Source organism: Dreissena polymorpha, chromosome 4 (assembly GCF_020536995.1).
Source record: "Dreissena polymorpha isolate Duluth1 chromosome 4, UMN_Dpol_1.0, whole genome shotgun sequence".
In the NCBI taxonomy this organism is placed as follows: domain Eukaryota; kingdom Metazoa; phylum Mollusca; class Bivalvia; order Myida; family Dreissenidae; genus Dreissena; species Dreissena polymorpha.
The window spans coordinates 98,373,091-98,393,876 of NC_068358.1; the positions used below are offsets into that span (position 1 = coordinate 98,373,091).

General features: G+C 35.4%; 1 long non-coding RNA gene across 35 annotated transcripts; it reads left to right on the top strand.

The window, feature by feature from the left end:
- The first annotated feature begins 13,434 nt into the window (after positions 1 to 13,434).
- LOC127879860 (uncharacterized) lies at positions 13,435 to 20,007 on the top strand. Of its 35 annotated transcripts, none has more exons than XR_008049281.1 (7): positions 14,079 to 15,011; positions 15,211 to 15,294; positions 15,460 to 15,547; positions 15,712 to 16,140; positions 16,309 to 19,247; positions 19,368 to 19,427; positions 19,592 to 20,007. It is a non-coding gene; the product is annotated as an uncharacterized LOC127879860 (long non-coding RNA). The 35 variants fall into 35 exon arrangements; XR_008049284.1 differs by having other exon boundaries at positions 14,080 to 15,011; positions 15,823 to 16,140; XR_008049280.1 differs by having other exon boundaries at positions 14,077 to 15,011; positions 15,460 to 16,140.
- The last annotated feature ends 779 nt before the right edge of the window (positions 20,008 to 20,786 follow it).

The window sequence follows — 20,786 nt, forward strand, 5'->3', positions numbered from 1 at the left end:
GGCGAAACGTCCTCCATTCTTTCTCAGCGTGGGCAAAATGACGCAGAGACAAATTAACAGACTAAACCGATGCTGGACCTGTCGCTGCGTGCCGGTCAATTGTACATGTTCAAAGTATTGAATAAAATTGTTGAAACGTTCACAGGTGTTTGTTTGTTTTGTAGAAAAATGTTATATAGCAGTAATTTGACTTAGTACACTTCACACAAAACAATGCTAGCCGTTGAACTCAAAGATTTGGGATTTTTTTCGACATATGTTGCGTTTGAATATTGAAAAGTGGAACAAAGCTGTCGAAATGTACATCATGGATCTCTATCCAAATGTGAAGTTTACATTTTCGACGCGAGATCAATGTTGGAAAGCGACAGATACGGAAATTGTGTACTATGTCGATATTGAGGTTATTCTGATCAATCCGAAATATGATTTGTGCTGGACACACCAAGATCCCACAAAACGACTTCAAACCATTAATGGGATTTTGTTGAGCTCAAAAGCCAAGAGAACAAAACTCGTAACGTTTGACCAAGAGTATTTTTGAGACAAAAAATGTATAAAGATGTTGAAATAACCAATTGCATGTGTAATATAATATCATATCATATCATGGATGATACCGACGCTTTTTGCACGAATGAAACAAGTATGTTTATGAACAACTATATCGATAGACTGAAAACTTTTGAGCATTGGTCGCCCCAAATACAGCCAAACAAATACCAGCTTGCTTCGTGCGGGTTGTACTACTTGGGACAACACGATCGTTGCAAATGTTTTCGTTGTGGCATTGTGTTGTATCATTGGAAATCCACAGACGATGCTTTCTTGGAACACCATAAACATTCACCGAATTGCCAGTTTTTGCGAATGGTGGGTCCAGGAACAAGACTATTGATAGACACATGAGTATGTTTCGTATGATCGTGTTGTAAATAAATATCATGAACCGTTCAATTCGATTTGTTCTTATTCTTGTAGTAACATATACTTATTCATGCAACTACCAAACGCAGAGTTGAAAAACAAGTACTATTGTGTGCACGAATGTTTGATTTCGCTATTGCGTTAGTTATTGATATAACCCAGTGTCGTATGTTTTCTCAAACTATATTATCCAACTCTAATCAAAGCAAATACAAACAACTATGTATATGTAGTTTCAAACGATTTTATTCTGCAACAATCAATATTTCAAACATTTAATCTTTCGCAACAACAACGTACAACAGTTTACATAGTCCACTAGATCAGCCCACATAGTCCACTCGATCAGTCCATCACAGATGCAAAAGCCTCACTCCTCTGTTTTGGCCGTAACCCTGAATTTCGCCACACCATTCGCAGCGATCGTCGATCCGCGTACATGACACACAGCTGAGGGCCTCGCATCTACGGCAAAAGTTCACCATCGAAAAAAAGTTTTTGCACCTATGACACACAATCACTAACGTAGTGTCATATACAGTTGGCAGCATTTCGCCCATGCCCTTAATCCATCTGTTACAAGCTGCTTTGTTGTTTCCAGCTGACGACTCATTCTCACGATGCTTATTCTGCCTCTCTAACCATGCCTGGAAACTGCCACTTTTCTCCACACTTGACATCCATTGCTCGCAAGCTTTTCTGTTACTCATTATGCGTGTTGTTCGTTCAGTTTCAAAAATCGAAATGATTCTAACACGATCAATTCGCCCTTTTATAGTATGCCGTTATTCAACTCAACAGCATAAAAACTCGAGATGCATGTCCCTTCCCCAACACATGAAATTTCACAAAGTCGACAAAAGCCCCAATTGTATGTAAACAAAGTGTTTTATGTTTTCATCGACGAGTATTTTTATCAACAAGCCGAATTTTGCGCAATATGCGGTGTCATTAGTTCTAGAAAAGATAGTTTACTTCCTGCTTGACAAAAAGTTTGTAGTTTACTTTGCTTTTTGGAAAAATACAACGTTCAAAGATATGAGTTTCATCCGAACCTTCCGAAAAATGGGTGTTGTTCTATGTACAGTATCGATACATGTATGTGAGGCATTTTCAGGCTTTCTTTCTTGGATTGAGAGTTCAAGAAACGACGAATTCTGTCAAAACATGGATAATATGACATATAAGTACCACGAACATGTTTTTTTTTTGTTTTGTGATGGACAAAACCGTGGATTTTTTTAAATGTCAACACATCCCATATGTAAACAAAGAAAGTTAAAATACATGATAGATCATCTTGTGTAGTTTTTTGTTTCAAAAGTGAAACACTGTAAACAAAATGTGTACTTCAATTCAGATTTTTGTGAAAACTTCTGATTTATACAAAGTCAGTCAGTTTAACACTTGATATGTGTTGTTTTGTTTTTTATCTGCATCAGACCTTTTTGACTGTAGGTTATTTGTACACATCAAACTCTGCCATACTAAGTTGATTTCTACAATGAATTAACACTCAGTATTTACTTGTTACCATGTGCTGCTAACACCGTGATGGAATATTTCATCTCAAATCATAAGTTGAACAATTTCTGACCAGAATTTACATTTTAATATGATACTTTATGTGACAGAAAACATATGCACTAATTTGTCAGCATATTTCTATTTAGGCTTACTTTTGATATTTTTGACCATATAATGCAAAATTATCCATTTCAAATCTCATTCGCAAGCACATTTCATGTCCCAAACTAAAAAAAAATCTATAAGCACACCAAAATACAAATTTTGCTTTTTACCAACATGTGAATTTTTGGCCACAACAATCTTTCATTCAAGTTGACACAAATATGTGTATCAACAGCAAACCCCATAGGAAGTTTGTCTTGGTTAGAGTACCTATAGTATAGATATTTAAATATCAAGAAGCAAACCCTTCATAACAGGTTATGGTGTTCAAAGTTCAAAAAAAGGTATTAACACAAAAAATGGAAAATTTGCATGTTGGTCAGTACAGAAATTGTATTGCACTCACATATGTTATCATGTTGACTTAACAGTGTAGAATATTTCATCTTGAATCAGAATTTGAAATTGTGATACACTGTATGAATTACAAAAGAACATGTGTTCACTTTTTTTTCAAACATTTTTCTCTCTACAAAAAAACTAACTGCATATGTTATTCTGTTTCAGGTCTTTTTTCTGATCAGTTCCCATGTAAGGTATATTTTAGAATTTTGATATAAATCCCACATAACCGGCTATGGTTGAGAATGATGCAAAAAAGGTATTTACACAAAAAGTGGAAACTTTTGCTATTTTGCAGGCATGACAATGTCTGTTTACCAGATTTCATTCAAATACATTTTACAGTGTGTGTGAGCTAGCAAGCACAACCACAAGCCAATTCTTGGTTCAGATTCATAAGCATCTGCATTCTTGTTTCAGTGCAAATATGTGTGAAGGTAATTATGGGTATGAGCTAGCAAGCACAACCACAAGCCATGTTTTGGTTCAGATTTGGTTTATTCATGCATATGGATAAGAATATGAGAATTTTTATACATGGCTCTCATAAGATTTCTGATGCAAATGATGAGAAAAAAAGTATATACAGGTTATTTTGAAAGCATGGTTTTTTGTCAGCACATTTATGTCTGGCCACAAAACTCATTGTGTGTGTTATGTGTGAAGTGATGTTCAGTTCATATTCTCAGAGTGGTTCAAGGAAGAACGCCTTCTCTTGCAGAAGGAGATCTAGGTTCAAGTCCTAGCTCTGATATGATTTGAGAAATCACTGAATGCAATTTACAGTGTCTGCTTGAGCTAGCAAGCACAACCACAAGTCAATTTTTTGTGCAGATTTGTTTTAGTCGTCTATATGATTAAGAATACAATAATTTTGATACTCGGCTTACATAACTGGTCTGGTACAAAAAGAGATTGCCATTCCGAGCGCATATTACAGTGTGTGTGTGACCTTGCAAGCACAACCACAAGCCAATTTTTTGTTCAGATTTGTTTTATTTGTCTATATGAATAAGAAGATGAGAATTTTCATACTCGGCTTACATAACTGGTCTGGTTCAAAAAGAGATTGCCATTCCGAGAGCCTATTACTGCTAGCAAGCACAACCACAAGCCAATTTTTTGTTCAGATTTGTTTTATTTGTATCTATAGATAAGAACATGAGAATTTTTATGCATGGCTCTCATAACTGGTCTTATGCAAAAAGAGATTGCCATTCCAAACCCATATTTCAGTGTGTGTGAGCCAGCAAGCACAACCACAAGTCAATTTTTGGTTCTGATCACAGGATTAATGGTTATAGAAAGCATTAACTAGTACAACATGTTTTCAAAATGTATGTTTCCACATTGCAGATATTTGTGAAAGTTGATACACAAATCATACTTTACAGTCTGATGATCACTTGAAATTTTGCATTTTGGTCTGCACATACATATTTGATCACAATAATCATTCTCTACCCAAGCTAATTTGTATGCAATGCAAATTGAAGCAACCAAAATGTATTAACACTGTGTTGGCTGGGATAGTAAAACTGTTTTCTTATTGCAGAATATGTTAGCTATACGTATAATACAGATACTTGAGGTTTTCAAATCAAAACTGGCATATCATGTTTGCTTGAACGTATGTGAACAAATGTCATATACATGGTCAAACGGGGTATTGTTGTTGAAGAGAATATCAGATCACAATCATGATTGCTAGGTTTTGACTGCTATGCATAGTGACTATCCAGCATTGATCAGTTCAAACGCCAGAGTAGTAGAATGTATAACGCTTTCTCCAGTCATGTGCTGGATGAAAAAGATCCAGGTTCAAGCCCTGGCTTTGGCATGAACATGTGAAATGGCTGCATTAGTCAATATCTTAATTTCTGATCTATCACTATCAAAGAAACAGGATTAACGGTTATAGAGAGCATTAACTAGTACAACATGTTTTAAAAATGTATGTTTCCACATTGCAGTTTTTTTGTGAAAGTTGATATGTGTGTCTGACGTGTGTGAAATGGCAGTTTTCGGTATTTTCATATGGCAAAGCATTTGACAGTTCGTTCTTGGTGCAAATTCATAACGTCATTTCAATATTTATTTAAGTTCATCCTACCAACTAAAGCGGCGTTAACATATCGATAATAGAAAATTGTGTTTATTTGTAAGTGGTTTAAATGCAATATTTCTATAACCCGTTGTCCGAACTCAATAAAATTTTCACAAGATTAACCGAAATTTCGATGCGCTCATACTGATACTATTTGTTCATACAAAATCGAATGCGCAAGTTATGATATTTTGATCTTACTGCAGTTGAAATAAGAACAGAGCTGTAGTCGCTTTTATAGTGCGGAATCATATCGAGCAAATTTCGTCAAACGAACGTCATGTAAAAAATTGTTATGGGTCAAAATCTTGTACAATAACGTGTGTTCATCTGAGTTTTCATTCCGCTATTTTTTAAGGCCAATATGAGCCTGAAGTCGTGTAAGCATATAACATCAAGCATGTGAAACAAAACACGTTGTAAGGTTCTATACATTTTATTCATTCTAAGTATCAACCAATAATGCCATAGCAAGCACCAAGTTGACATGTTGCATTCTTATCGTATGGATGTCTGCATTTCAGACAAATCAATTGCCCAGAATTTTTGTTGTAGACGTATTCCAAATACTTAACTATGCACTTCATACAGCAAAACCCGTGTCCGCACGTCTTGCTTATAACTGTTGGTGGACTGTCTTCATTTTTGCATATTCGACACGAGTCGATTTCGCCACTGCTCTGTAGTTCACTTGAGATGCTTTCGATAACATTCGTAATATGCGCTGTCGCATGTCCAAGGGAAGATTTTTGGCTTGAATTTTCAATGGCACTTTCTTCAGATTTTAGCGTCAGCAATACTTTTTTAAGATTGTTGATTCGTATCTGAGCTTTACCGTGCAACGATTTTAGTCTCTCTTGTTTTATGAAATACTGCTCTACGAAGTCAGTCTGCTTGTTTCCAGTTGACATTGGGTCTTGTTTTGACGTTCGCGAACCTTTAGGTTTTTTGACAGTTTGGCCGTTATTATTGGCAATAGCTTTGCGTTTATTCGAATCCTTTTTACTAGTCAAACCTGACGAGTCGTTGGAATTGTTATGTACAAGCTGCGCCAAAAAATCCGCAGCTTCTTCGTCTTCTCGCGATTTAAACTGATTGCCAGCTTCTTCGTCTGTCATTTTGAGAAGAGAGTGCACATTTTGACAAGTTTGGTCGAGCTCACTTGGAGTGAGATATAACGGATGACTTTCATCATCCAAACAAAAACCAACATCAGCAAGTTGTTTTGACGTCATTTCGCTTTGCTAACTCAAGAGTGAATGATTGAGTTTTAATAAAAAGACTGGCTTTTATAGAAGACGTTTGAGTTATCTTATTGTTTCTTTACTTCGGAGGATATTGCGAAAAATGTTCATACTACTAGATGTTATATTACACAATGACTCATATTTAGCATTCGATCCATTGCAATTCAATACGACATTGTTCGTAAGCTCAACGTTCTACTTTACACTCAAACTATATCTAACCTGCTCGACTAACAACATACACATCATATGCATTTAAACATTTTATTTTACAACAAACATCAAACATATGAAAACAGTCAAAACATCTAATCAGTGAAAAGCATTCGCACCCAGCCAGTAACGTCAGCTCGACACATAGCGCAGTCTCCATCAAACATCATCAGGCAGCAGTTTTCACAAAAAGTGTGCCCACACCTTGTCAAGGTACTGTTTTTTTCCTCATCGTAGCATATGGTACACGTTTTCAATGCTCGAATAGCCTCTTCTTTTTCTTCTTGAAGTTTTGTTCTAAGCGAATCCAAAGCCTGCTCTTTTTCAAATAGGAGCTGCGATATTATCCTATCGGTTTCGAGTTCATGCTGCTCTTTTAGCGCGCGTTCGCGTTTAGACCACTCTTCGTTGAAGTAACGCTCTCGATCATCAACCAAATGTTCGCTTGCTTCTCTCTGGTACGAGGAAGCCTTCTGAATACACGATACCATTTTTTTGCAGACATCGCGACCTTCCTTTGACATAGCGTAGTCGCTGCTGTTCACAAACGCTGTAACCTGACTTCCAAGTCTGTTCAGTTGATAGCCGAACGACTTTAGATCAATTGACGCCGATTGTTCTGGTCGAGTGTATGGCTTTGTAGCATGTCGCTTTCCCTTGCCAGTCGTTTCGCTACTACCACTAGCAGCGTCTGTGTCCTCGAACTTTGGCAGTCGGTTTGCGTATTTCGGCATGATTTCGAGTCAATGTTCTCTCTTGGAGTCTCAAATCAAGAATGATGACCATACCTGTCCGTGTCGCTTTATATACCCAACGGGCTGGTGCGTTTTCAGTATATAGACAAAGCATAGCGCTTACATACCAAAGTCCTTGATAAAGATGAATAGCAAATTTTTTACGCGTGGTAGATGTCGACACTCATATTTGAGAAAAGCGCTGAGCAAAGTTGCATGTCTGAAAGATTTTGATCAAACGTACGTTAGCGAATTGGGTCAGTACCTCAGAAAGACATTTCCCACATTACGCGACGACTGTAAATTGTACATTAAGCACGAAGTAACAATTCAGAACAGGCGACCCGATTTCGTTATTCATATACCAAATGTTGCCCTGATACTACTCGAATACAAAACATCGAATGTTACAACAAAAGTACGCAGAGAATATCTAACTCAAGTACTCGATACGTATCACAAGTTTCGACAAAGCTTATGCGTTAGTGAAAATTCCAGCCATATACGTTTACTTAGCATTTTGCTCATTCGCAATTCTTCATCTCGACAAAATAAAATTGTGTGTGTGAAAAATGAGTTAATACCTAACAGCTGTTATTTGATATGAACTTGTATGAATATTTTTGCGAAATGTACTATGATCAATTTTTAAACGCAACAGTGCAGTGGAGTATTTTTCAAATCACAATATCTCGCTAGTACAACTTTTTTTCCAATCCAATACTTCATCAAATATCTACCAGCATCGCACGAGAAATTACACCCAGTACAGCGAGGTCATAAAGTGCAGATAATATCGAACGTCATTTCAAATTAAAGTACACGGATAGATGAGTATTTGCGAGAAAGTTTAACTGTACATTTCTCAACAACCTATGCAGATATTGGGATCAAATTTTGACTATGATATTCAACTAAGAAAGCTCCACAATGATTGTTCCATACGTTGTATTCTTTTGTTAATGCTTCTTGGACAAAAGTGCAAGTTTATGGTCGAAAATACCGTTTGTATGAAGAAAACTTTTTTGCCTTTTCGTTTTGCTAAACGAAATATGTACAGTTGAATAAGGAATTGTTTTCTGAAGAATTTGGTGTATACCACTTTGCATGTATGTGAATCATTTCGATTAAATACATAGGAAGTTAAACGCAACATTGATATTTTTCTTGACATCGGCATCGAGTCAAAATTCATGACGTGCAGTAGATCTACGTAATTTCGCTTCATGTAAACAACCTTGGTGCAATATCGTACAACGAGGTTTAAGTGCATTTTCTTTGAAACCACTCAAAATATCAATATGAAATTTTCAGTACAGTACACAGATGGCTATATGCTACAATTACGTACTGATTAGTTTGCCCTGAAATATATGCTTCTATGTAAAATATCTGTCCGAAATCTTTTGTATGAAGAAAACTTTTTTGCTTTTTCGTTTTGCTTAACGAAATATGTACAGTTAAATTGGGAATTGTTTTCTGAAGAATTTGGTGTATAACACTTTGTATGTATGTGAAACATTTCGATTTAGCACGTAGAAAGTTAAACGCAACATTGATCGTTTTGTTTAAATCGGCATCGCGCAAAAATTCATTACATGTAGTACGTCATTTCGCTTCATGTAAACAACCTTGGGTAAATATCGTACACCGAGGTTTAAGTCAAATTTCTTCGGAACTGTTCAAGTCATCACTATCAAATTTAAAGTACAATGCCCAGCTTATTGTTAGCTACAACTTTTCTATTGTAATTTTTGTTCCAACATACATACTTATGTGATAAAAATCACTTTGAAAACGTTCGCAACAAGAAAACTTTTTCATTGCGGTGATTTGTGAAACACAACTTATATCATCTTATAGAAAATTTCATTCCGAATATTTTGATATGACATGCGTGTATGTTTATTGTATCGCTTGATCAAGACTAGCCGAAAACCATTTTGCCTGTAATCATGAATTGACTTTTAAAGCACACATGTACTGTAGCTCGAACGTCATTTCTATCCATGAAAACAACTTTGGCTTGGGTGCAATATCTTACAATGAGGTTTAAGTCAATTTTCTTTGAAACCACTCATAATATCCAGATGAAATGTTCACCACAATATTCTATCATATGATAGCTACAATTTTTGTCTCGCCTATATTGTTCTCACACGACTCATTGTGTCAGATATTCAATTTTGCAAAATTCGCTAAGAAGAAAACTTTTTCGTGTTAAGAGCATTTATCTTCATTTTGGTATGATTTTGTAGGAAATTCAATTCCACGCATTTTGATGTATTACACTTAAACGTCTGTCTAAACACACAAACAATACAGTGCAATAACGATTTCGTACTAAACGCATTTCTGTCTTTAACTTTAGATTTTTACAACGTCGTCTTTTATCCATGTAAACAAACGAAACAAGATGTTAAGTTACATCGGTTTAACTCAATTTGCTCGATAGCGTCTCTTGATATTTAGATGATTTTTTCACCACAGTATTGCATCATATGATAGCTACAATTTTTGTTTCGCCTATATTGTTCTCACACGACTCATTGTGTCAGATATTTTACTTTGCAAAACTCGCTAACAAGAAAACTTTTTTTGCGTTAAGAGCATTCATCTTTAGTTTGGTATGATTCTGTTGGAAATTCAATTCCACGCATTTTGATGTATAACACTTAGCTATATATCATAACACAACAATAAAACAGTCCGATAACGATTTTGTCATAAACGCATTTCTGTCTTTAACTTTAGATTTTTTTTTAACGTCATTGCATTTCTATGCATGTAAACAAGCGGGGAAAGAGTTTAAGTTGCATCGGTTTAACTCAATTTGCTCGAAAACGTCTCTTGATATTTAGATGATTTTTTCACCACAGTATTGCATCATATGATAGCTACAATTTTTGTTTCGCCTATATTGTTCTCACACGACTTATTGTATCAGATATTCAACTTTGCAAAATTCGCTAACAAGAAAACTTTTTTGCGTTAAGAGCATTCATCTTAAGTTTGGTATGATTCTGTTGGAAATTCAATTCCACGCATTTTGATGTATAACACTTAACTATATATCATAACACAACAATAAAACAGTCCGATAACGATTTCGTACAAAACGCATTTCTGTCTTTAACTTTAGATTTTTTACAACGTCATTGCATTTCTATGCATGTAAACAAGCGAGGGAAAAGTTTCAGTTACATCGGTTTAACTCAATTCTTTCGCAAACGTCTCATGATATTTAGATGATTTTTTCACCACAGTATTGTATCATATGATAGCTACAATTTTTGTCTCGCCTATATTGTTCTCACACGACTCATTGTGTCAGATATTCTACTTTGCAAAACTCGCTAACAAGAAAACTTTTTTGCGTTAAGAGCATTCATCTTTAGTTTGGTATGATTCTGTTGGAAATTCAATTCCACGCATTTTGATGTATAACACTTAACTATATATCATAACACAACAATAAAACAGTCCGATAACGATTTCGTACAAAACGCATTTCTGTCTTTAACTTTAGATTTTTTACAACGTCATTGCATTTCTATGCATGTAAACAAGCGAGGGAAAAGTTTCAGTTACATCGGTTTAACTCAATTCTTTCGAGAACGCCTCATGATATTCAGATGAAATTTTCACCACAATATTTAATCGCATGATAGCTACAATTTTTGTTTCGCCTATATTGTTCTAACACGACTTATTGTATCAGATATTCAACTTTGCAAAATTCGCTAACAAGAAAACTTTTTTGTGTAAAGAGCATTTATCGTTATTTTGGTACTAGCTTGTAGGAAATTCGATTCCACGCATTTTTATATATTACACTTTACCGTATGTTTAGACACAACAAAATACAGTTCGATAACGATTTCGTACTAAACGCATTTCTGTCTTTAACTTTACATTTTGACTCAACGTCGAAAACTCTCTGCGAATAGAACAGTGATTTCGTACAAAGTTTAACTTCGCGTTTCTTCCCAACCACTTGAGATAAAACCATGCTATTTGTATCATCTTGTTCAGTGAGATATTAGCTATAAATTATACGCTGATAAATTTCCCCTAGCATTTATGCGTGTGTGTTAAAATCGCAGATGTTTGATTTGAAAACGAGTCGGTGAATAGAAAACTTTTTTGTACTCATTGATATTGGGGTGATTTGAACATCTGCTTGTACAGAATTTAATTCTGCGCATTTTGATACCACATACTCGATAGTGTGTTGAAAATTGGCTTCAATATTGACCGAAAACCATTTTGCTTGAAACACGCCTTTGATAAATTCTTCATAACATACAACGTCATTTCATTGAATCTGTTAAAGTGTAGATCTACAGCGAAATGCATTCTATGAAAAAGTTAAGGTCGTGTTTTCTCTTCAACCATTTGACCGATCAACATAACATTTTCGCATTAATATGAAACGTGTTAATAGCAACAAGTTTTGTGGGGATCATTTTTTGCTAACATATTCGCATTAAGTAGAAATTCTTAGTTTTTCGCATGAAAATCACTTCGCTGACAAGGAAAAAAATTCCCATTCAATACAAGTACACAACAATTGCTATCATTCTATAGGGAATTCTGTTCTGCACATTTTGATGTATGATACTCCACAATAGGTCTAATTACAAGAATACTGCTGAGAGAAAACGCATTCGTGCTTATAGAAATTTTGAACTTTAAAGTATCGAGTTAAACCGAACGTCGTTAGATAGCGAATAGTTGATAAAACTGTGTTTGTATCGAAGCGGTTTATTTTAACTGTCACAATAACGCGTGAACGCATTTCGATTAAATTTTCACTACGATAACCAGCAATCAGAGAGGAACAATAAGAGTTTAAATATTTTGCAAGTAGATAAGTGGATATATGTCAAAATTTCTGTTTATTGGCAAAACTTGGGTTGATATGAAGAAAAGATTTTCATTTCGCAATATGATACAGTAATATTTGCATCATGCGATGGGGAATTTATTTCTGTGCATTTTGGTGTAACATACTTGATGTTTTTGTAAAACGCTGCAGTTATACGGGCAGAAAACCATATCACAACAAACACACATTTCATGAATCGTAATTTTGACCCTTCGTTGTCAGTGCAAATCGACGACGTCATTTCAATGAAACTCATCTTTCAACTTAAAGGGGTGTTTACATATCGACGATAGAAAATTGTGTTTCTTTGACAGTGGTTTAAGTGCAATATCTATAGAACCAGTTGTCCAAATTCCATAAAATTTTCACCAGATGAACCGAAATTTCGATGCGCTCATACTGGTACTATTTGTGTATACAAAATCGAACGCGCGAGTTATGAAATTTTGATTTTAACGCAAATTTTCTCGATATTTCAAATTTTCAAGAACAATTGTACACATAACCATACTATTTGTATATCATTGTGTAGGCGCCAGTGTGCTGAACATTTTGATATATGTGGTTTGATATTTATTTTCTATATCTTCGTTGTACTAGTACAAATCACAAAACACAGTTGAAAAAATCACAGCGCGATAGTTGCTCTTTAATAAAGTTAGTGCGAAATCATATCGAGCTGCTTTCGTCAGTCGAACGTCATGAAAACATTTGAGTTCTCGGAATTGAAAATAAATATTGAATTGTTCAGGCTATGTAGAAAACTAAATGGGTATACGGGAATATTTTGTGCTGATGTTAAATGTTCAGTAATAAATATTTTGATGGATTACTCACATATTTGATATGATCTAGGATTATTTCAGAATGATAGGTTAGTAAATCTATGTTTGACTAGATTTTTTTATATACTCGCATTTTGTCGTTTTGACATTGACTATAAAAATCTGCGTTGAGTACGCCTCATAACAAGATTTAAAACTAGAAGACAATGGATTTGCTTTAACTCGAAGGAAATACTGGATGGATTGTACGGACTCATGCTTATCAATTTTTATGCCCATTCAAGCTGTGAGTGTGAATATTTCGGCTTGTATGGTCATGAAAAAATATCATCACAAAGTCAATATTTGTATGATTTTTGCATGGTAAGTATGATTTTTTGATTTCTCATCAAATACACATTCAATTGTAACTTAAATCATGAAGTATAAACATTTTCAATGTGCTTTTTTGTCATTCTTCGTTTGATCGTTGAAGGGTTCGGACGTGTTTTTCGAAGCTCTCGACGTCGTACTCAGTATAAATTGAACTGGGCTGGCAAAGAACGCTCAGTTGCGACTTTGAAATTGACCGTTACGGACGTGTTTTTTATGCGCTCTTTTTTTTACATTGACTTAATCTTAGTTCAATGAAAGACTTTGACAAAGACGGACGTACTTTCGTGAGCTCTGACTATTGATGAAAAGTTTTGAGTTTAACTGACTTGTACTTTGAGAGTTAAATTGACTTCGCGTTATAGAATAGCGACTTGGTACTCGGGTTATGGAATTACTGGTGGACTGCAGTGTTAGGGTATTGTCATGAGATGACGGCTTGACTTTTACTTGCGTTGTGAAATGAAATCATGCTCTCATGCGATGATAACTTTTGAACGTTTAGTACTGACTGACAACGAATTTTTGTGAGCGACTTGACTTCACTTTAAGTTTTGACATCGGACTGATCGGACGTGTTTTTTTAAGCCCTGACTGTTGTGAATAATTAAATTTATGTTGTGGTGTCAAGCGATTGACTGTCAGTTGAGGTTCAGATGTCGAGCTGTGCGGACGTGTTCATCGAGCTGCTGTCTACAAAAAACGTGAGTACAAATTTTTTTCGTTTTACTGTTTAGATCTTCATGTTTCGCGATAGATTGAAGTGGAGTTGCGTGATGATGTATGATGGTTGTAATGTGTTGGGTAGAAATTACTCAGTGCTGATACAGTGTCGATATGTTGTAATGAGCGATGATAGTGGATGATGGTGGAACAGAATATTCATTGAGGTACTTTGAGGAAGCGAACATATGATGGAAAAATGTTGCAAAAATATTAAATGACAATTTATTGAATCACTTTTGTTGATATGTATGATATTGATTAAATTGTATTTGCATGCTGTAACATTTCTATTTCATTTCAGGGGGCTGTGGTGAGTATTGTAGTATAAATTTGTTTCAATAAATCATGATGAATGAAAACTGATTTCGATTCGTTTTGTACAGGTTTACTTGTATAGAAGTGTAATGCGTTGGGTAGAAATTACTCAGTACTGATATAGTGTCGATATGTTGTGATTAGCGATGATGGTGTATGATGGTGGAACAGAATATGAGCTTCTTTGGGGAAACGAACATATGATTGAAAAAAATTTGCAAACATAGTAGATAAATGATATGATATTGCTTAAATTGTATTTGCATGCTGTAACATTTCTATTTCATTTCAGGGTGCTGTGGTGAGTACTGTAGATTGTAGTGCATATGTATAGAATTCAATAAAAGATTATGACTGAAAACTGCTTTTGATTCTTATTGTACAGTTTTAGGGATTATAAGTCTATAGCAACTCTGTCGGTTGGTGTTCATGAGTGTGAGCTTAATACAGCAATGTTTGAGTAGTACAAAAATGTTTTCGCTTTTGTGGTCGCCAGCTGTCCGTGATCTGTAAAGTGAAAATACACAGAGCTATGAAGCATACAAATGTTTCGAAATTTTATCAATGATTGTATACTATGCATGTTTTGATTTAGTTCGTTTCAGATTTGACATGAGATGAAAACCTGACATGATTTGAACAGAGCTGGGAAACGAAAAGGTAAGTCTGTTTCATTCCACTATGAACACTTGTATTTTGACAAAAGAAGAGATAAAGTGAGTTACTTTATCATCATGGTTTCATTTAGTGAACAGAGGTAAACCTAGCTAGCTTTTCGTGTACTCTATTTTGGATGATGAGTATGTCAGTAACTTTAATTGTACGGCTAGTAAAGTATGAACATGAATGCTTTGTTCAGATTTTCAGATGTGTGCTGGCAGTTCAAGTCTGGCAGCTGGAGTGAACAGTCGTGTTTTCTGGAGCTCCAACAATATGCTAGAAGGTAAGTAACTATGTTTGTTTTGCATTGCATGTTTTTATATGTTTCAGACTTTCAAGCAGAGATGTCATGCTGACTGGAGTTGAGCACAGGGCAGTGACAAAGTGAAAGGTAAGTACTTTTGACTGAATGTTTGTTCTATGCATGTTTTGTTTTAATACATTTCAGGAGTGCTTATCCAGTGATGATATGACAGTTGGAGTGAACAGTGGAGCCAAGCAGTCTTGTTTTTGGAGCTACTCAACAAGCCTTGAAGGTAAGTTTAGAATTTCTCAATGTTAGTGAATTGAAGTACTGTCACTTGCTTTTGGACAGTCGAACAGAACAGACGTGGTTGCGAGAGCTCTCATATCTGTTGTGTTAAACTGTTTTTATGATATGTTATGTTTGTTTGTTTGTTTGTGATGTACTATTTTTCAGATGCTGATGGCAGTGATGGGTTTTCAAGCTGACCTGAACAGAAAAGCACTCATATGGTAAGTACAAAATAGTTGTTATATGGGATGTTTTGTGCATGCTTTTATGTTTCAGGTGTACTTGCTGACAGCGACGAAGACGAATCAAGAAGAGGAACATTGTTGAGAAAGTGATTGGGACTTGAAAACAGGGTAAGTGTAACACTTGTGTTTGTTTAATTTGTAACATGCGTGCTTTGCTCTGTTTCAGATTTCACATGCAGAAATTAAACAGGATTTCAACTGCTGAGACACAAATCATCAAAAGTAAGGTAAGTTTTAATCCATTGATTTGAGTTGTACAATGTGTTCTTTACTTTATTTCAGATTCGAGTCACTGGTTTACACATGGAAGAAGATTTCCACGTCTGTTACTCAACTCTACAGAAGCAAGGTAAGTCGATCAAATTTTTGTTTTCATTTGTACTGCTGTAATGTGATGGTAAACTTATGCTATTTTTCATGTGTGTCATGTACAGATGGATAATTCAAGTTTGATCTGTGTTGGTTTATGTTCAAAAACGTTTTACATGTATGTGTGTTTGAAGATGTTTTGTTTCAGTTGATGTCCAGATGGCAAGCAGTACAGACGTGTTTCTTGGAGCTGCCAAACAGTGAGTACAAACGTTTTATATTTTTCAGTTGTTTACTCATAGAAGTCTGTGAAAGATGATAACAAGGGTTGAATCTATCAGCACTTGTGTCTAAAAATGCTGATGTGTGACGGTTTACTGAAAAGGGTAAATGCTAGCCAGTACTTACACTTGAGCAACCGTGGGATGTCGAACTAACTGATGATGTACTATGATGGTGAACACTTACTATGTGTATCAAAATGCTTTTGTTGATATTTACTATAGATGATTTGATATTGGTTAACATTTGTTTGCATGCTGTTAACATTTCTATTTCATTTCAGGGAGCTGTGGTGAGTATTGTAGTATACATTTGTTTCAATAAACCATGATTAATGAAAACTGATTTCGATTCTTTTTTACAGTTTTAGGGATTATCACTCTATAACAACTCTGTCGGTTGGTGTTCGTGAATGTGAGCTTAATGTTTGAGTAGTACAAAAATGTCTTTACTTTTGTGATCGCCAGTTGTCTGTGATTTAAAGTGAAAAATACACAGAGCTATGAAGCATACACTTGTTTCAATATTTTATCAATGATTCATCAATGATAGTGTGCTATGCATGTTTTGATTTAGTTCGTTTCAGGTATGACATGACATGAAGAGTTGACAGTCGAACAGAGCTGAGCAACGCAGAAAGGTAAGTGTGTTTCATTTTAGTATGAACACTTGTATTTTGTTTTTATATGGTATGTTTTGTGCATGCTATGTTTCAGGTGTACTTGTAGTCAGCGACGAAGACGATTCAAGAAGAGGAACATTGCTGAGAAAGTGAATGGGACATGCAAACAGGGTAAGTGTTACAATTGTTGGTTTGATTTTTACCATGCATACTTTGCTTTACTCTGTTTCAGATTTCACATGCAGAAATGGTCTCATAGCAGTGCCAACAGTGAATAAGGATTTCATCTGCTGTGAAACAACTCAACAGAAAGTAGGTAAGCATTGAATGAATGCACTTGAGCTGTACAATTTGATGTGATGCTTTTCTCTGTTTCAGATTCAAGTTCCTGGTGTAGACAGAGAAATGTGTTTGAAGAAGGAATTCTACTACTGTGATTCAACTCTACAGAAGCAAGGTAAGTAGAAACAAAATTTTGGTTTAATTTAACTCATGTGTTTTGCACTGCATGCTATTTTTCAGGTCTCTCATGCAGTGAGGGAAAAGAAGAAGATTTCAAGAAAAAATCACTGCTGCAACTCAGGCCGATAACAAGGTAAGCGTTTACTATATTGTATACAAAATGTTTTTCTGTTTTACTCTGTTTCAGGTTTCAATTGCAGAGATGTTGCAGAGATGATTTGACAGCTTGTGGCAGAAAAGAAATTCAGCATCTGTTTCTCGACTCTAGCCACGAGGTAAGTCAAAACAAATATACTGGTTTGTATGTAATGTTGTTATGCCCTTCTATGTTTCAGACTTACATTGCTGTGACTGTTCCACAGTGGGTCAAAAAAGAGACGAATACAGGTTTCAAGAAGAAAATTGGCTGTTAAAAACCTGCACAAAATATGAGGTAAGTAAACTACTCTTTTGGTTTGTTTTGTGCTTTGTTATGCTTAACTATTTTTCAGATTGGAATGGTGGGTCGTTACAGAGCAGACTTTTGGACTACTGAGAAGTTGAGAAACAGAGAATGATTCAAGATCAGCTAGGTAAGTCTTGATTATTATGCATTGCTAAATGTTTTTTTCATTCCAGTATGGCTGTGGTAAGTACACAAACTTTCTATAATTTAATATTGAACTGTTTTTATGACCTGTATTCTGCATTGTAAAATGTCTGTTTTTCATTTCAGTATCCTGTGGTAAGTACACTAACTTTGTATAATTTCATATTGAAATGTTTTGATGACTTGTATCCTGCTATGCAATGCTTAATATATTTTTCATTTCAGTGTGGCTGTGGTAAGTACAATTGCCTTCTTTAATTTTCATATTGAACTGTTTTGATGATTTGTATACTGCTATGCAATGCTTATTGTTTTTTACATTTCAGTGTGGCTGTGGTAAGTACAATTGCCTTTCATATTGAACTGTTTTGATGACCTGTATTTTGCATTGTAAAATGTGTTTCTTTTTCATTTCAGTATGGCTGTGGTAAGTACACAAACTTTCTTTAATTTTCATATTGAACTGTTTTGATGACTTGTATTCTGCTATACAAAATGTGCTTTTTTCAATTTCAGGTCAGCAATGGTAAGTATAGTGTGTTTTTTTATGTATAATTTTGTATACATATTGTTTTTTTTCATCATAGCATGTATTTTATATTTATGCTTTGTGTAAGTAAAATGTTCATAAATCATTCTTATCTTCAAACTAAAAATGTATTGTGCTATGCAAAATGTCTGTATGATTTCAGTTGCCAGAGGTGAGTACCATTACAGTTGAAAAGTTAGTTTTGTTTAGTTAAAGTTTTGGTTCACAGTTCTGTTTGTTATTTGGCAAAATTTACATGTATGCATTGAGTCTTGATTTCAGCTCGATTGTGGACTGAAGAAGATTGCCCGCAGAGGGATTGGATACAAAATACAAAGTAAGTACTGAGTTTCTTACTAAAAGTTTTGAGTTGTATTCATTGTATGTTAATATGCTATGATTGCTATGAACATGACTTTTGTATTTCAGCGAAGACAACATAGGTAAGTAAAATTGTTATCTGTTTCATGTTTACTGTTACAGTTCAATATTGTGTTTATAAATTGTAAGTTGTACAAACACATTCAAAAGTTTCTAATCATGCTTTCGATTTCATTTCAGCTTTACTGCTAGACGAGTGTTCTCTACTACTTGACGAGTCAGCTTTACTACCAGGCGAGCAGTGACAACAAGGCGCCTTTGTGGAAACAACACAACAAAAAAGTGAGTATTAGTTGAAATTGTTTTACTGTATGTTATACTTAAATGCAAAATTGTGCACATAAATTGTAAGTTGTACAATTACAATGAAAGTTTCTGATCATGCTTTCTATTTCATTTCAGCTGTACTGCTAGACGAGCAGTGACAGAAAGGCGCCTGAACATGCAACACAAAACAAAAAAGTAAGTATCAGTTAAACAGTTGGTAGAGTTGTGTGTTTTTCTTTAGCAGTTTGTGTTTACTATTTTATTTGATACATGGTATATTACACATGCATGTTTTTATCATTTCAGGCTGTTTACTTTCATCGTTTACTGTTTAACACAATTTGCTTTTCTATTTTCAGTGCCAATATACAAACCTTGATGTGAACACCGAGTAGTCAATGCATACGTGTGGCGTACAGCTGCGACAAAACCGTGGGTCCATCGCACCGATAACTCGAACATTGGACCGCGTATGGACATCAGTGCAACTTTGTGAATCCATGTAACTTTGTGAATCCATGTAACATTGCGAATATGTGTCGATCGAAAAATGTGTACATTCTGCACTGAAACGAACTCGGTGTTGCAAGTGGCAAGTGTTGACAGTGTGTATGTTTATGTTTATGTTTTTACATGAAAACTAAAGGAGATTGTTCTCCTACCTTTTTTTTCCTTGTTTTATTGCGCTGGCCAGCAATATTGATGTATGTGTTTGTGTTTAAACTATGCAATACCAAAATCAAACAAAAATAAACATTAACAGTCATTAACTGTGTTTGGGCGGCCGAGGGGTTTAAGACTCCACAAGTGTGAAGCGCACTGATAGCACTTGGGGGTGAACACCTCGGTATTTCGGTGCTAAAATGTTTTCACGGTGCTTATCTTGACGCACTGTTAAGACTACCAACCAGTTAATGATTGCTTCATCTTTAAACAAAAAGTAAGTCTCTACTTTGGCACAAGAGACTCCAAGTACCAAATACCAACAATTAAAAAGCAGACGTTTTTCAAAACTATGATCGCTGAGATTGATAGTCAGATGGAGTCCTGCCCAGTTAGCTGTGTAGCGGTCTAGGGCGGGGTTGCAAGTCAATACGAAATGAGGCGCTATAAAGCAACTCGTCCCCGTTATGACCGTCAATACTTTCGACACTATCTGGGAATCCTTTCAACACCACATTGTTGCGCTGTTGGAAGGGTGGTAGGCACGCATGGTGACATGCCTGTGCTTTGCTATGCGACACCATGGTATTTTCGTACGGTGACACGAAATATCTTAATCTGGCTCTCTCAGAAACGCAGGCACGCGTTGACCGAACCTGACCGATGACCGAGCAATAACATTTCTATTAAGTGCTTCAATGCACAAAGTCTGCTAGGGCTGGGGTGGGAAGGCGACTTCTCTTGTACTCAGACAAGAGGAACGGTCACAAGTCCGTGAAAACGCCGAGTGACACCACTAGCTTTCAATCGTACAAAGCAAAAAACTTTCAAACTTTAGTTTGAGGTGAAATGATAAAAAAACTATATAAACAACTAACCGTTATAAGATAT